The 13,689-nt window shown below is 32.7% G+C and overlaps 1 long non-coding RNA gene across 1 annotated transcript in view; it reads left to right on the top strand.

Moving 5' to 3' along the window:
* Positions 1–12,974, top strand: part of LOC127557727 (uncharacterized) — a 37,950-nt gene extending 24,976 nt beyond the window's left edge. The window contains exon 2 of the long non-coding RNA XR_007952602.1: positions 12,688–12,974. This is a non-coding gene — a long non-coding RNA (uncharacterized LOC127557727). The remainder of the gene's footprint in view (positions 1–12,687) is intronic.
* Positions 12,975–13,689: the final 715 nt, after the last annotated feature.

Here is a 13,689-nt window from a genome sequence, read left to right as displayed (position 1 = left end):
GGCAACAAAAATGTGTGTTTTAGAAAGGGGAATGTTTGGATTGAAGAAAAAATGAGTTAGGCAATGGAACATTATAGCTATATTCAAGTTTTCAGACTTTCTTTTGGAACCAGTGAGAGATTCACTGCTAGTGCAACTACAAGAGATGACTTCATGCTGCAAAGAATCAAATATAGGCTTTAGGGTTTCCTAAGAGTTATGATGATAAAAAATAGTAGAATTCACTTAAAATAGTCCTATATGGATGTTGAGAATTTCTCCTCTCTAGAACTTTTAAGCTCTGACTGATTGATCATTTGTCAGGTAGGTGGGAGAGGGAATTTCTTTTCAGGCATGATTTGGACTAAATGTTTCCTGAGGTCTCATTCCAACTCTGCTATTTTGTGATTCTGTTATTATACCTTAACAGGAAGCTACAAGGATGAAAGCTGCCAACTGCCTGGAGCCATTTTATTCTCTATTTTGAGAAAGACAATGGTCACTTCATGTCTGTGCTTCTATGGCAACAAAAGTTCTTTCTCTGCAGCTTCACTGATTTAAAAAAATAGTAATAATTATAAACATAGTTATGTGTAAAAACTACTTTGGATTCTATCTTTCCCCCAATTAGAATGTACTGGATTAAATTTTTAAGTATGACTTCTAACCCATACACACACCATTAAATTTGCATGAATAATGAAGCCTACCAATTTTATTCCTCTTTAATAATGCATCCCTATATTTGCTCTTAAGGTAAGGTTACCATTTACTTATTGATCACGATGCATTATCTACACAGTGGAAACTACTAAGCAGTTTTCATCTCCTGTGATATTTCTGAATAATTCAGAAAGTAATTTCTGTTTTCTTTTTTTTCCATTAAAGTTTGTCTCTTTTAAATGAAGGAAATTTAAGTGACCTATGATTTAACTTATGCACATAGTGTATATATTTCACAGCCATGCATTGAAAATGGAAGCAGAGAGAACATAGAGAGGGGAGACTTGTCAGAAATGCCTTTTTTTTTAATACTGTTAAAATGATAATTTGTGAATTGGAATTCTAATTTGAGGTGCCATGGGAAGGTTGCTTGCCAGCTCAGAGCCCAAAGTGGCACTACCTCCTTTCAGGCTGCATCTTTTGGTTCCACATTTTTTTGAAGGACAGAAAAAATATAAGGCTGGTGGTCTGCTCCACTTGGTGTGTACCACATCCAGATTTACAATGAAAAGGACACTCAACTATCCGGAATGTCTACTCCTCTGGTGGCTCTGAAACAAACCCCAAAACTATTTGAAGTATAGCATTATATCCCTATTATTCAGTAACTGCTTGGGAAACAGTAGACCAAATAAAAGATCATATTAGATGTGGAAATTCTGCTAGACTAAGAGTTATGGCACTTCAGTTGAAATTCCAACTCAACAACTTTGAACATCTATAACTTTGGCCAGGAGGCTTAATCTGTTTGGATTTCAATTCCTCAAGTGATAAATGAGAAGGTTGGACTATTTTGCTTTTAAGATTATTTCCATCTATAAATCTGTGTCCTTTGTTTTATTGATTACTTAGGCTTTTGAAGAGTTCGTAGACTCAGCAAGAACAATTAGACATAGGGACCAAGTCAAGGAAAATGAGAATTTAGAATTATCTTTAAAATGTTATAGAGTTAATAGTCTCAGGCTTCAATGGAATTAGGCCCTGATCTTTTGAGCATCTTGTCTATTGATTGATTAGATTCTGACCATAGATTTGGCTTACCTCAAAATACTTGCTTGGATTGAAATTAGACAAGGGATTCTTTATCTGCGTCCATGTTTTGTTTTGCTTTATTTTTTCTCTTAATAAACATTTAAAAGTGACTGACTTAATTTGTAATTCTGTTAATTTTATTTTATGCATTAAGAATAATATACAGAGAAGGGGTCCATAAGCTTTACTATGGCTCTACATGGATTTCCATGTCACTACAAATAAGAACACACTTTGTGTGTGTGTGTGTGTGTGTGTGTGTGTGTGTGTGTGTGTGTGAGATAGAGAGAGAGAGAAATATCATATGTAATTACCTCTATAAATATGGCATTAAAATGTTTTACCAACAGTGAAAGATAGATACACTCTATCACAATATTTTCAATGGAGATTAGCTATGTTTTGGTCTGTTACGTGGGAAGGATATTTAAATACTATTTTAATTTTTGCCAGGTAGAAAAAGCTTGAGGAGGGATATTTTAACTAAGTGATATAGATTAGGGAATTTAACTTGGAGTCCATGATATTCTTCCAAATTAAATATATTTTGTTTCATTTATAACCATATTTTATTTTACTCATTTAAAATGTTTGTTCTTTGAGTGCTTTAGCTGACAAAGAAGTATATCACACATATTCACATTTACTTTATGTTCCCTGATTTAGATTGAGGCTAACTAAAACAATCTAAAGATAATTTGAAAAAAATATAACTGTATAAACTACCAGATATTTTGAGATGAAAGTAAACAGAATCTTCATAGGGACATTACTTCTGTTACACAATTATCTAATAAGATTGATAAAAACATGTAGTAATAATTCTGAGCAAAAACAAAGGAGCAGCCATACAGGAATCTGGTTTTTTTCTACATTGCCACATACTACTAATTGTCCTTTTTCTTTTAGTTAGTTCTCTTAATAACTCTAGCCAAGTTCTCATTTTCCTCAGGAACTATTTTGATTTTCTGATGGCAATATTCCTCTCTAACCTATATTTTTCTTCTCCTTTCATTCTTTATTCATTTGTTCTTTATTAGTTGTGTGAGTGTGTGTGTGTGTATGTTTGTGTGCATTGGACACTTCAAATTAAACAAAAATATAGAAAAAAAAGGTATTCTATGTTCTGATTCCTAGGTGAAGTATTCCTCCTTGTTATTAAATAATAGACTCAGTAAATTTAATGAGATGAGTGCAGATCCACCAGAGAGTAAATTAGGAAGATTGGTTTATGAAGTGATATAAAAGCAAAAGACCAGGAGTTTCTTCTGTAATGGAAAGGAAAAAAAAAATCAGGTCTCTATACAGAAGGCTTAGGACTTGTGCCCTACTATACTTAACAACAGAAAACTATCCAGAAAGTGGATAGAAGGGCAAAGCACAATGATAAGCACACCAGAAGAGGAATACAGATAGAAAAGGGGCCAAGAATTTTGTCCAGTGAAATCTGTAGTTTTCATCCATTATTAATAATATTTCTGTTATAGTCTCAAATAGGACTATCTGTACGCATTATATGTTGAATCAAGGAATCCAAATCTCATCTTAAAAATCCTTTATCTAGTTTGGAACTTATTTATACCTATGTACTTTAGCATCTTCAAAAAACATGTTAAGGTATCCTGACTAGACTAAGTTCAGCTGAAATAAATTCAGATCTGCATCTAAGGAATATAGGGCTGTAAGATTTAATTAAAAGGATGATTATTCAAGTTTTTTTCTGTCAATTTTTTTTCTATTTAATTCGAAGTTAGTATAATACATTTTACTATTAAGGTTATATATACTATCCATCTCAGTGATTAAAATTAATGGGAAAATAAGTGATGATGATATATGTTGGTTTGTCCACAAGGCCTGTTATAGTTTTAGGAAATTGCTACAATGTGCATAGCAGATGTAAACATTGTAGCCTTCAATTATATGGATCTTCTTAGGCAAAATCTCCTAGGACCATCGGGTTATCTTTCATATTTGTTTCCCAAGCAATATACTATCTAGACCATCCTTTCCAACTGTAATTCTACATTCTGTGTATACAAATAAAGGGAAAAGTTTCAACTTCCTTCCTATGCTAAATCTTTATCCTTAACAAACCCTTACAAGGAAACATCATCCACTCTTGTTACTACCTTGTATTTCTCTTTCCTTTCTCAGCCAAAGTGACTTAAAAAAATCTCTAAGTGCTGCCTCTTTTTTTCTTATTGATACCTCAGTCTTTTACTAACAGATTTCTGACATTATCTCTCATCTCTCAACTGAAATTTTTCTCTCCAGAGTGATAAATGGTCTCTTAATTGTCAGATTGAAAAGAAGATTTTTATTTCTTTCTTTGTTTTCTTGTGAGAATGTGTAACACTCAGTATTTGTGCTTCTTGTCCTGTTTGACTCTGTCAACAACCCTGTCTTCCAGGAGATGAACTCTTCCCTGAATTTTTGTGGTCATTTTTGTATGATTATTTTTATTTTACAAATGAAGAAACTGAGGTTTGGAGAGACAAAGTAACTTGCTGATAGTTTCACAATTACTATATATTTGAAATAGGTTTTTATCTCGAATCCAAGTTCATTATTCAAATCATGTCATTTTATAGCTTTCTTAGTATGAACAAGAAATGTTTGGAAGATTTATGAGGAAAAGTGGCATAATGGATACAGAGCCAGCTCTGGAGTCAGGGAGACCTGTGCTCACATTCAGACTGATGAATAGTTATTGGACAATGGGAGAGTCAGTTAATCTCATGGTGCCCCGTGTTATTATATAAGCCTATATATTCCAGATGAGTTTCTGGAGCTCCACTTCAGGGGACTTAAGAGTCCATGGATTGGAAACATGAGGGAATAAATCAAACAGGGAATTTCCAGTGTGGATGGGATTGCATTCAAATAATGATCATTGGGGGAAAATGCATGTAAAATATATTTATCAATTGAAACAAGGGGATAGCATCTTCAAACTCATTGTGAAATTATTTAAAAATAAAAAAAAAACAATTGATAGTACATAGAATGACTGTTTTCTGTGCATCTGTGATTGCAAAACAATTCCAATGTTCAGTATCAAGAAAATTGTGAAGCAGATGATATACTAATTAGAAACATATGGTAGTATTCATATGTCCAATGCTTTCTCTTCTCTACCTTACTTCTCCAATTAGTCTTCTAAGTTTGAGTAGTAAAGAACTAAAAGCCAAAGAAGCTCTCCCCATGACTTTCTTGACAGAGAGAGACTAAAGTTCCAGCTACTTAGATGTTAAAGGTGCTTTCTTGTAAATTTTGGTCACATTGATATGACTTAATGTTTACTTGGGGATATATGATATCCAGTCCACATGAAGTCAAGGCATTTCAGACTGGGGTGGGGGTAGCCCTATGCAAAGTAAGTTAAAATTTACCTCCTCAAGTACTGAACAGACAGGATCTTATAACAGAGGCAAATGGTACATCACACCAAGATTGTTGAATGTAAAGCACTGAAACGCTGAATAAGTGCACTTGAATCAGACAACAGAGCACTTAAGGCTAATTCCTATTAGGCAATAACTCTATTCGCATGTTTAGAATTTCTCTTCTCACAGTTAATGCTAGCTCAATGCTTGGGATTAAGGGAATTGTAGATAAGGATTAGAGGCTGGAGTGAGAGAGGGAGAGAACTTCAGTTGGCCTCAGGATGAGGAGAAAAGTGTGGAGATTCGTAGAGATTCTGGAATCAAGGAAGGATCCTTAGCAAAACTCCTGGCAGTTTTGTCCCTCTCCTTCATTTCTCCCCCTAAAGTCCGAGGACTTTTGCTTATCCTGACTGATAATGGCTGATTCTGCGGCTTCCAGGGAGCTAGCCTGGACTTTACAGTTGAGTTATTTTTTTTTTCTGTGACTACCTGAAGTAAGTTAATTGCAAATCCAACACTCTTCTACTATACTACAGTTTTTTTTTTAATCTTCCCTAAGTTTCTCAGACACATTTAAACAAGATTACAATGGCAAACTTGATTTCCTTTCAATACTTGTTTTAAAATACTTTACTTCATCTCAAAATTCAGAAATGGAAACAAATAATGTGGTACAACTTACTCATTTTTCAGATAAGAAACTGATATCCAGATATAAATGGACAGATGGATGGTTAGTTGATGATGGACAATGGAAAAGTCACAATCTCAAAATGTCCCATGACACTATATAAGCCTATACATAGTTTATAAATGGGTAAATGACAAAATAATATACTTTTTTTTAAATGGTGCCATTATGTTCAATGTAAGAGATACAAATAAGAGAAGCATCCTCTGTTCTCAAGTACTTCATGGCCTAATAGACTCAGATCCCATACAGGGGACTGACAATTAGAAAAGTCTGAAGTCTTAGGAGTAGTGAGTAATCTTTATATTATTTCTGCCTATAACAGAAATTTACAACTTTTGTGAGTAAAGCAGGAGATGTCAAATCTGATATCTACTTAACTAAGGCATTAAGATGAGACCTTACTGCAAATTTAATTTACTCTAATCTAGAATTTGATGACTTGGTTGAGGATTTTGTCTCTTTCTCTCCTATCTCTGCCCTAGATACCACAAAGGTTTTATTTTTCTCTTTCTGTTTCATTTCCTTAGAATTGAGGATCTACTTTTCAGTCCTAGGAGAGCCCCAAAGCTTGTCAAATTTATCTAAGGTTGACCTCAGGCTTTTCTTTCTTTAACCAAACTGACAAGCCAACTTCATGGCTAGTTTCCACACAAATATGGTCTCTAACCTTTTCCCTAACCTCAAATCAGCAATGCTGAATTCACAACAAACAGCATAGAACCTTTTTAACAAAGCAAAGGCAGACATATTGATTTAAGTTTTATTAAGAAACAACAGTCATTTCTAGACATTCCCTTTTCCTTCCTACTTCCCCATAACACACATCAAGTTTTTCTTTAAATCAAAGAGGAAATAAAACTAAGCAGAAATAAAGAATATAAATACTTACTTGATAGTGTATACAATACTCTATACCTAATGTCTCACCTTTCCTAGGAAATAAAAAAAAAGAATATTTTGATTTGAGGTAGAGACATAATGCAAACTGCCAGTTTCTCTCATACCTTCCAGAATTTTGTTTTCCTTCAGCAACCCAAAGTAGATTTGACTTCTTTTACGTTTTTTCAAAGTTGGAATCTAAAGTACCAAAAACAACAAAACAGTTGGAGAATTCTGAAGAAAACTGTCATTCCAAGAGTTCCAAAGAGGTCTGAGTTTATGGAATCTTTAAGGGAAAATGACCCTGAAGAATCTTGCTGGATGAGTGAAGGCTGAAGCTCCCTATCCTATCATCATGTCTATCTCCCCATAAATAAACAAAATGGTCCATATCCATGACCCTAGCGACAGGACTCAGAATTGTTTTGGTGGTTTGCTAAGGAAATTTGTCCAGTATTCTATCTAAGAGTAGAAATGGTTTACAAGATTTGCAGTGGGATCTCCTGGAGTTCTATTAAGCTGGCAAGGACAATAAATAAAGCACACTGACTGTTCATACTTGGGAAAATGCACTACGTGGTTATTTGCTGAGTTTACTTTAATTTTTAAAATCATATCTAAATTTCTTTGAAAGTCTAACTCAATATGACATATAAGTAATGTTTGTTTGGGCTTTTTAAAAAAATATAGGGGAATATGTGGCTTAGATAGATTGCAGACTTTATTTAATTTTCATAGTCCACACAAAGGTGACTAGCTTGTAATTATAAACTTCATTAAAAAAAATCAGTTTACTCTGTTTGATTCTCATAACCAGAGTTGGGGGGGGGGTGAACTGCCTTTCTGTTTTTCTTTTCTTAATCTCTTATATGTGAATGGGATTTGAAAATTTAGAAGAAGAATGTCTGAGGCAATTATTGAAATGATAACTACCTACATGTTTATCTTTCTGTATTACCACTCTATCTTAGGGTCAGGAAGAGACCCCTTTATTCACACAAATTCGGCTGTCTAAAATCAATCAATTGTTCAGCACAGATTTATTAAATGACTACTTTCTGCCTGCCATTGGGATAAGCAATAGATAAGTTAAAAAAAAAAATAGCACCTACCCTTTAGGATGTCATTCATTCATTCATTATTTCCTTAAAAAATCTATGCTCTTATTCATTTATTCCTCCATTTATCTATCTGTCTATCTATCTGTCTGTCTGACTATCTATCTACCTATATATTTATCTGTATTAATTGATTGGTTATTTTCTGACTTGAAGAATATCTTAATTCATGCAAGATTGAAGGAACACTAGGATTTATCATGAGGGCAAGACCAGTAATGAGGACATTAGTATTTGTATTGTATCTTATATCTTGAAGTGATGAATATAGAATCCTGAGGATCTTTGCTAATATTAGAAAGTTTTTTATCTTTATTTTTTTCTTTCTCCTTCCTGGCAATTGTAGGAAGATAAAATCAATAGACTCTTTCAGCTTTAAACTAAAAGGAAACTATTCTTCTTCTATACCCTGCCCCAACTGAATATAAAGAATGGGAGAGGAGTGATTCAAGGCTTTCATTTTGTCCAAAAATTTTATAGCAACAGGACAGAAAAAGGCTTGTATCAGAATAATTCAGAAAACATGTAAATAATCCCTCATAGTCCACAACAGACCAAAGTGAAGAAGACTAATAAATTTAAAGATAGAAAACATGGGGATAAATTGTAACTCTTCTACTTTATAAACAATTTCTCTGCCTCAGTTTCTTTATCTGAAAAAGATAAGAATTTGACTAGATGACTTCAGTTATAATTCCCATGGATTATTTTCCAATTTACATTCACTTTGCTAACTATACATATCTCCTCAGAGATCAAGGAGTAGTTGAAGTATTGGTATATTTGTAGTATAATATTATACTACAGTCTAATATTACTCTCTATCATGGTGATTTCCATTGATTATTACTTAATTTTAATTAATCACAGTTAATTCTCTTTTAAAAATCAGTATGGTAACAATGATATAAAATCATTTTTCCCAAATAAGGGACATACTTGTTCACAGGTATCTTTAGAGATAAAGAAAAGCTGGCTAAATCTTGATGAGAACATGTGATAAAGACATAATTCATACTTCCTCTTTATAAGGAGTTTTTTTCTTCATCTTTTTTGTATAATGCACATGAAATTTTCATTATGCATTTTATATCTCTGATAAGACCTCAGTGATGTTTTAAGATGCTGAAACTCTGTGTCTAATTTCTCCCTCTATTCCCCAAGTGAGGGCATTGTTTGTCATAGATCTAGACTCTTAAAGGTATGGGAAGAAATTGAATTATATAATTAATCCCAATGCATCAATATACTTTATCATCTGATTTCATCCAAATGCTAGAAGCACTTTAATCCATTTAAACTTGATTAACTGGAATGTTCGCACCAAGTTTATGCATTTGACTGAATGAATCCATCAAAAGGCATGTAGAAATTGATTGTTTCTTTTAAACATATTTAAGTTTTATCAATAGGTTTTATTTTTAAAATCCAAATCTTTATATGTGGGGGGATTTTTTGGTAAAAAAAAGTAAAATATTCAAGTAAAATTAAGAATTAAGAATTCAAGATTACATTTGAAATTTCATGGAGAACTTACATTTGAAAGTTCATGCAAAATTAATCCCATATGTGTAACACTGTTATATATTATCTATCAGTATGTATGTATGTATGTATGTGTGTACATGTTCTTCTCTCCATTAGGGGAAAATATATAGCAACTAATATGTCTTTAACAGTATCTTAACCTAATAAAGGAATTAAGGTATATATAAGCTTAGGGTATGTGTTGCTGTCTAACACCTATTTGTAAAAAACAAGCAAACAAACAAAAACAAGAAGAAGAAAGTGAAAATTAAGTTTAATCCACATTCAGTCTCCATAGTTTTCTTTTAGATGCTTTTCAACACAAGTATATTGGAATTAAATGTACATGAATAGTTTTAAAGGATGATGCTAAGATAATACAAAGAAAGCTATCAACATGTTTAATGAAGGCTCTCTCTCCCCCCAGCATGCTGAATTTATGGGAAGACATGAAAATGAGTAAATAGATAAACTGGGGTTAGGAGGTCAGTGTGTTTAGAGGGAATATCATATTAAATAAAGAATGCATAATGGCTATGATGATTAACTTGTTGCATAAATAAAATCCTTGAACATAAAGGCAGTTTCATTTTCATCTCTAGTACTTAGTCTAGTGCCTGAGACACACTAGGCATATAATGAATAAGCATTCATTAATAAATCTATTGCTTAAATTAAGCTAAAATATAATATAAATTTTATAGTAAGAAGATAATAGGTATGTTCTGATATTTGGATATAAATGTGAACCTGATAAGATGATTAGGGATGAACTGAACTGAATTCAGAAAAAAAAAATAGCAAAATGGCCCATCTAGAAAACCACAATCTAGCACAATGGTCAACAAAGAAAAGAAATGCTGCATTCTACTCACCTTCGGGCCACTTTATAGGGGTTGATTGTAAAAACTTGAAATAAACTATTTTAAGCTTTCCTGTCAGACTCTGGTAATAAATAGATGACTGAAGTTCCTTGACTTTTGTCAATGAATCTTCCTTTCACATTTGGAGCTCTAGAAAGTTTTCATATTTACTTTCATTTGGGCAAGAGTGTTCTCCCAGGATATTGGGTATTAATTTTCTCAAAATATTTCAAAAACAAAAACAAAAACAGAAAATCCTAGACAAAACTACTCCATCTCTGGAGGATGGATTTACCAAGATAGAAAGTTTAAAAATATTAACTAGCATTTGTTCCAGTTAACATAATATAATGTCATGGCATGCAATCATGGTTTATAATTGGACCCTGAAGAGATACACCATTAGTAACCACTGGACAATTTTCTGTTTTTAAGACTCTAACGTTTAAGCCTTGGTTTATTTCCTGTTTATCATGAGCCAATGAACGAGTCAGCATGTGTAAAATTTTTTACCAGCCTTAAAGTGCCATGTAAATCTTTATATTATTGTTTTTATTCTTTCCAAATATATTTTAAAACTTGAGAAAACTGCTTTTTCATGTCAAAGTTTTTTTTTTTAATCTAATTGGTATATTTAGCATACTCATACATGAAAAAAATAGAGAGTGAGAGGTTGGTTCTATAAGCCTTCCCAGTATTTTTTTTCCTAACATAAGCAAAGAAGTTCAGAAGACAACTATACCCTGTGATGAATAGCTGTAAAATACACATATAATGTAAAATTTCAATAATGACATAATACAAATTTAGTTTAAAATTGTTAGGAAAATCCTTCTCAGGATTAGCACTGTTACAAAATAAAAGGTAGTGCCTCAAGGGATGATGGTTCATCCTCATTTGAGGATTTTAGTCAGAGGCTTGCTAAATACTTATCAAGGAAAACATAGGTTCTCCTTTCAGATAAAGGTTGGAGTTTATGAACATTAAGGTCCCTTCCAACTCCTGTATTCTGTGATTCTGTGATATTCCCATCTCTAAAGTATAGTCTGGTATTTGAAAGGATATTTTGTAGACCTAAGTTCAATTCTCAGCCACACTTTTAGCTGTGAAGCTCACAGTAGGAAACTCACTAAACCACTCTAGATCTTAGGTTCCTCTTTGCAGGAATACAGGTCATTATATTCACACTAGCTATATTACAGAGTTATTCCAAGAAATATACTATGAAAATTTTTGTATTCTAGAGAAATGAGCCATCAAAACAAAGAGCAAGGGGAATTGTGTGGGCAATTAAATCATCACCTATTAATATTCTTAATCTCCTTCCTTTCTGAATCTTCAGGGCTCTTATTTGAATTACAAAACAACAGTAGCATCAGCAAATGGAACAACAAATAAATAGTTCAATGACAGTTAATGAACAAAATAAATTGATCACACCTCTCCTTGTATTGATGATTTATATGATTATCAGAAATTTAATGCTTAGATCAAAACTGATTTCAGTCAAATTCCTTATTTCACAAGGGAAAAAAAAAGATCAATAGTTGAAAGACTAAGGGAAAGACCACATGTTACCAATCCAAGGATATGGGTTTGAATTTATTTTCTTTATCTTTCATATTTATCTTTCATATTTAAAATCACAATTCAATCTGCTTGATCCTTGAATGCATAAGCTCTTATATTTAGAGGGGGAAATGAGCTAAGAGGAAGTTTGCCTGTTCAGTTTGACACACACACACGCAAAAAAAACCCCAAAAACCCCCAAAAACCCAACTAAACAAACAAAAAACCCAAAAACCTTAAAAAAAAAGTCTTTCTCAAAGTTCACAGTTATTAAATATCTGAAGAAAGATTTGAATATGGGTCTTTTTGATCTTAGCTAGTTCTAGTGGTATCCTAACAATGACACTAAGATTTATTTTGTGTAAAATGAACAGTATGAGTTAGTTAACATCTAAAGTGCTTTCTTGATTAGTCTATGATGCTGATTACATGTTAAATTTCCTGACTTTTAAAATAATTATTCAAATTATGATCCCCAAGAAGGAGAGAACAAGGAATCATCATTGTCTACCCTCAAACTATCATAAACCTCTTCCATTAACAAATTTAAAGAAGGGACAGAGTCAAATTCAACACAAGTACTTCTGTTCCACTCTTAGGAAATTGTGAGTTTTTTAATATCTGGCACCCTGAAAATCTCCTCAGCTTCTACTGAGTATCTATCTATACTATCTTTATGGTAAATTGTGCTCAGCTCACCTCATCCTGTTCTCAAAATCCCAACCCATTTCATTTTAAACATAAACTACTCTCTTTCCTATCCCTTCCCCTGTGTCCTCTGCAACTCCATTTTAATTAACTAACTGTAATTCATCCTGCAATTTTTTATCTTATCACATTTATATGGATGTTATTCATAGTTTTCTATGTTTTATATTTATGCATCATAATTATTGCTATTTCATATCTTGTAGATGTAGAGGAGAAAAAAGTGAAGAGAAAAAAGAAAAAGAGGAAGAGAAAGAAGAGTAGGAAGAGAAAGAAAAGGAGGAGGAGAAAAGAAGAAGGAGGAGGAGGAGGAAAAGGAGAAGGAGGAAGAGAAAGAGGAGAAGAAAGAAGAGGAGGAGAAAGAGAACAAGATAAAGAACAATAAGAAGAACAAGAACAAGAAGGAGGAGGGAAAGGAGGGAAAACAAACAGAAAACAAAATTACTAACAGGTGCAATCAATGGAAGTCAATTATATATTCCTGATTAAGGCTGGTGCATCTTGCTAAATCGTTTATTTTCAAGCTAAACTTTAGTCCACAGCAAAGCTATGTCTGTGCCATGGTAAGCTATCATTTTGTAAAATGTGCCTATAAGACAAAATAGTTGCACCCATGCTGGTACACCATAACCAAAGTGATTTCAGGCATCTTTCATATTACCATCAAAGCAGCTTATAGGATTTAAAGCATTTAACTGACAAGAGTACTTTGAATCCATTTATTTATGGACATAACACAGTTAACTCTTAGAAGAAAGAGGTTCCCAGTGGAATCTCAGGATTGGCCCTAAAAATTTCCTATCTCTATAGTTCATTTGTGCCACAAAGTATTATGGCTTACAATGTGAGAAGGAATGTTTTGGGGTAAATAATATGAAAACATTTTAGAAGTTTATTATATTTTACATGTTCTATGTAGAGAATAACAAGATATTTGGAAATTATTATCCTTAAACCATACTCTGATAAGTTTTATAGGCATCTAGAGAGAACAGTAATCAACAACAATTTTATTCAAGGACAAATGGGAGAGAGGTGAAATCTGATCAAAATTTCTTTTCATTCCTCAAATTTCTAGAATGTGAAAACTTGGTTTCCTTGATTTTTTTCAATTCAATTTGATACACATTTATTAAGTACCTATTATGTTCCATGCACACTATTAGAATCTGGGAATACAAAGAAGTAAGAGAAAGACTGTATCTGCT

The sequence above is a fragment of the Antechinus flavipes genome, chromosome 3, assembly GCF_016432865.1.
Source record: "Antechinus flavipes isolate AdamAnt ecotype Samford, QLD, Australia chromosome 3, AdamAnt_v2, whole genome shotgun sequence".
NCBI lineage: Eukaryota > Metazoa > Chordata > Mammalia > Dasyuromorphia > Dasyuridae > Antechinus > Antechinus flavipes.
Note: the sequence above shows the minus strand (reverse complement) of the source record. Positions and strands in the feature narration are given on the sequence as shown.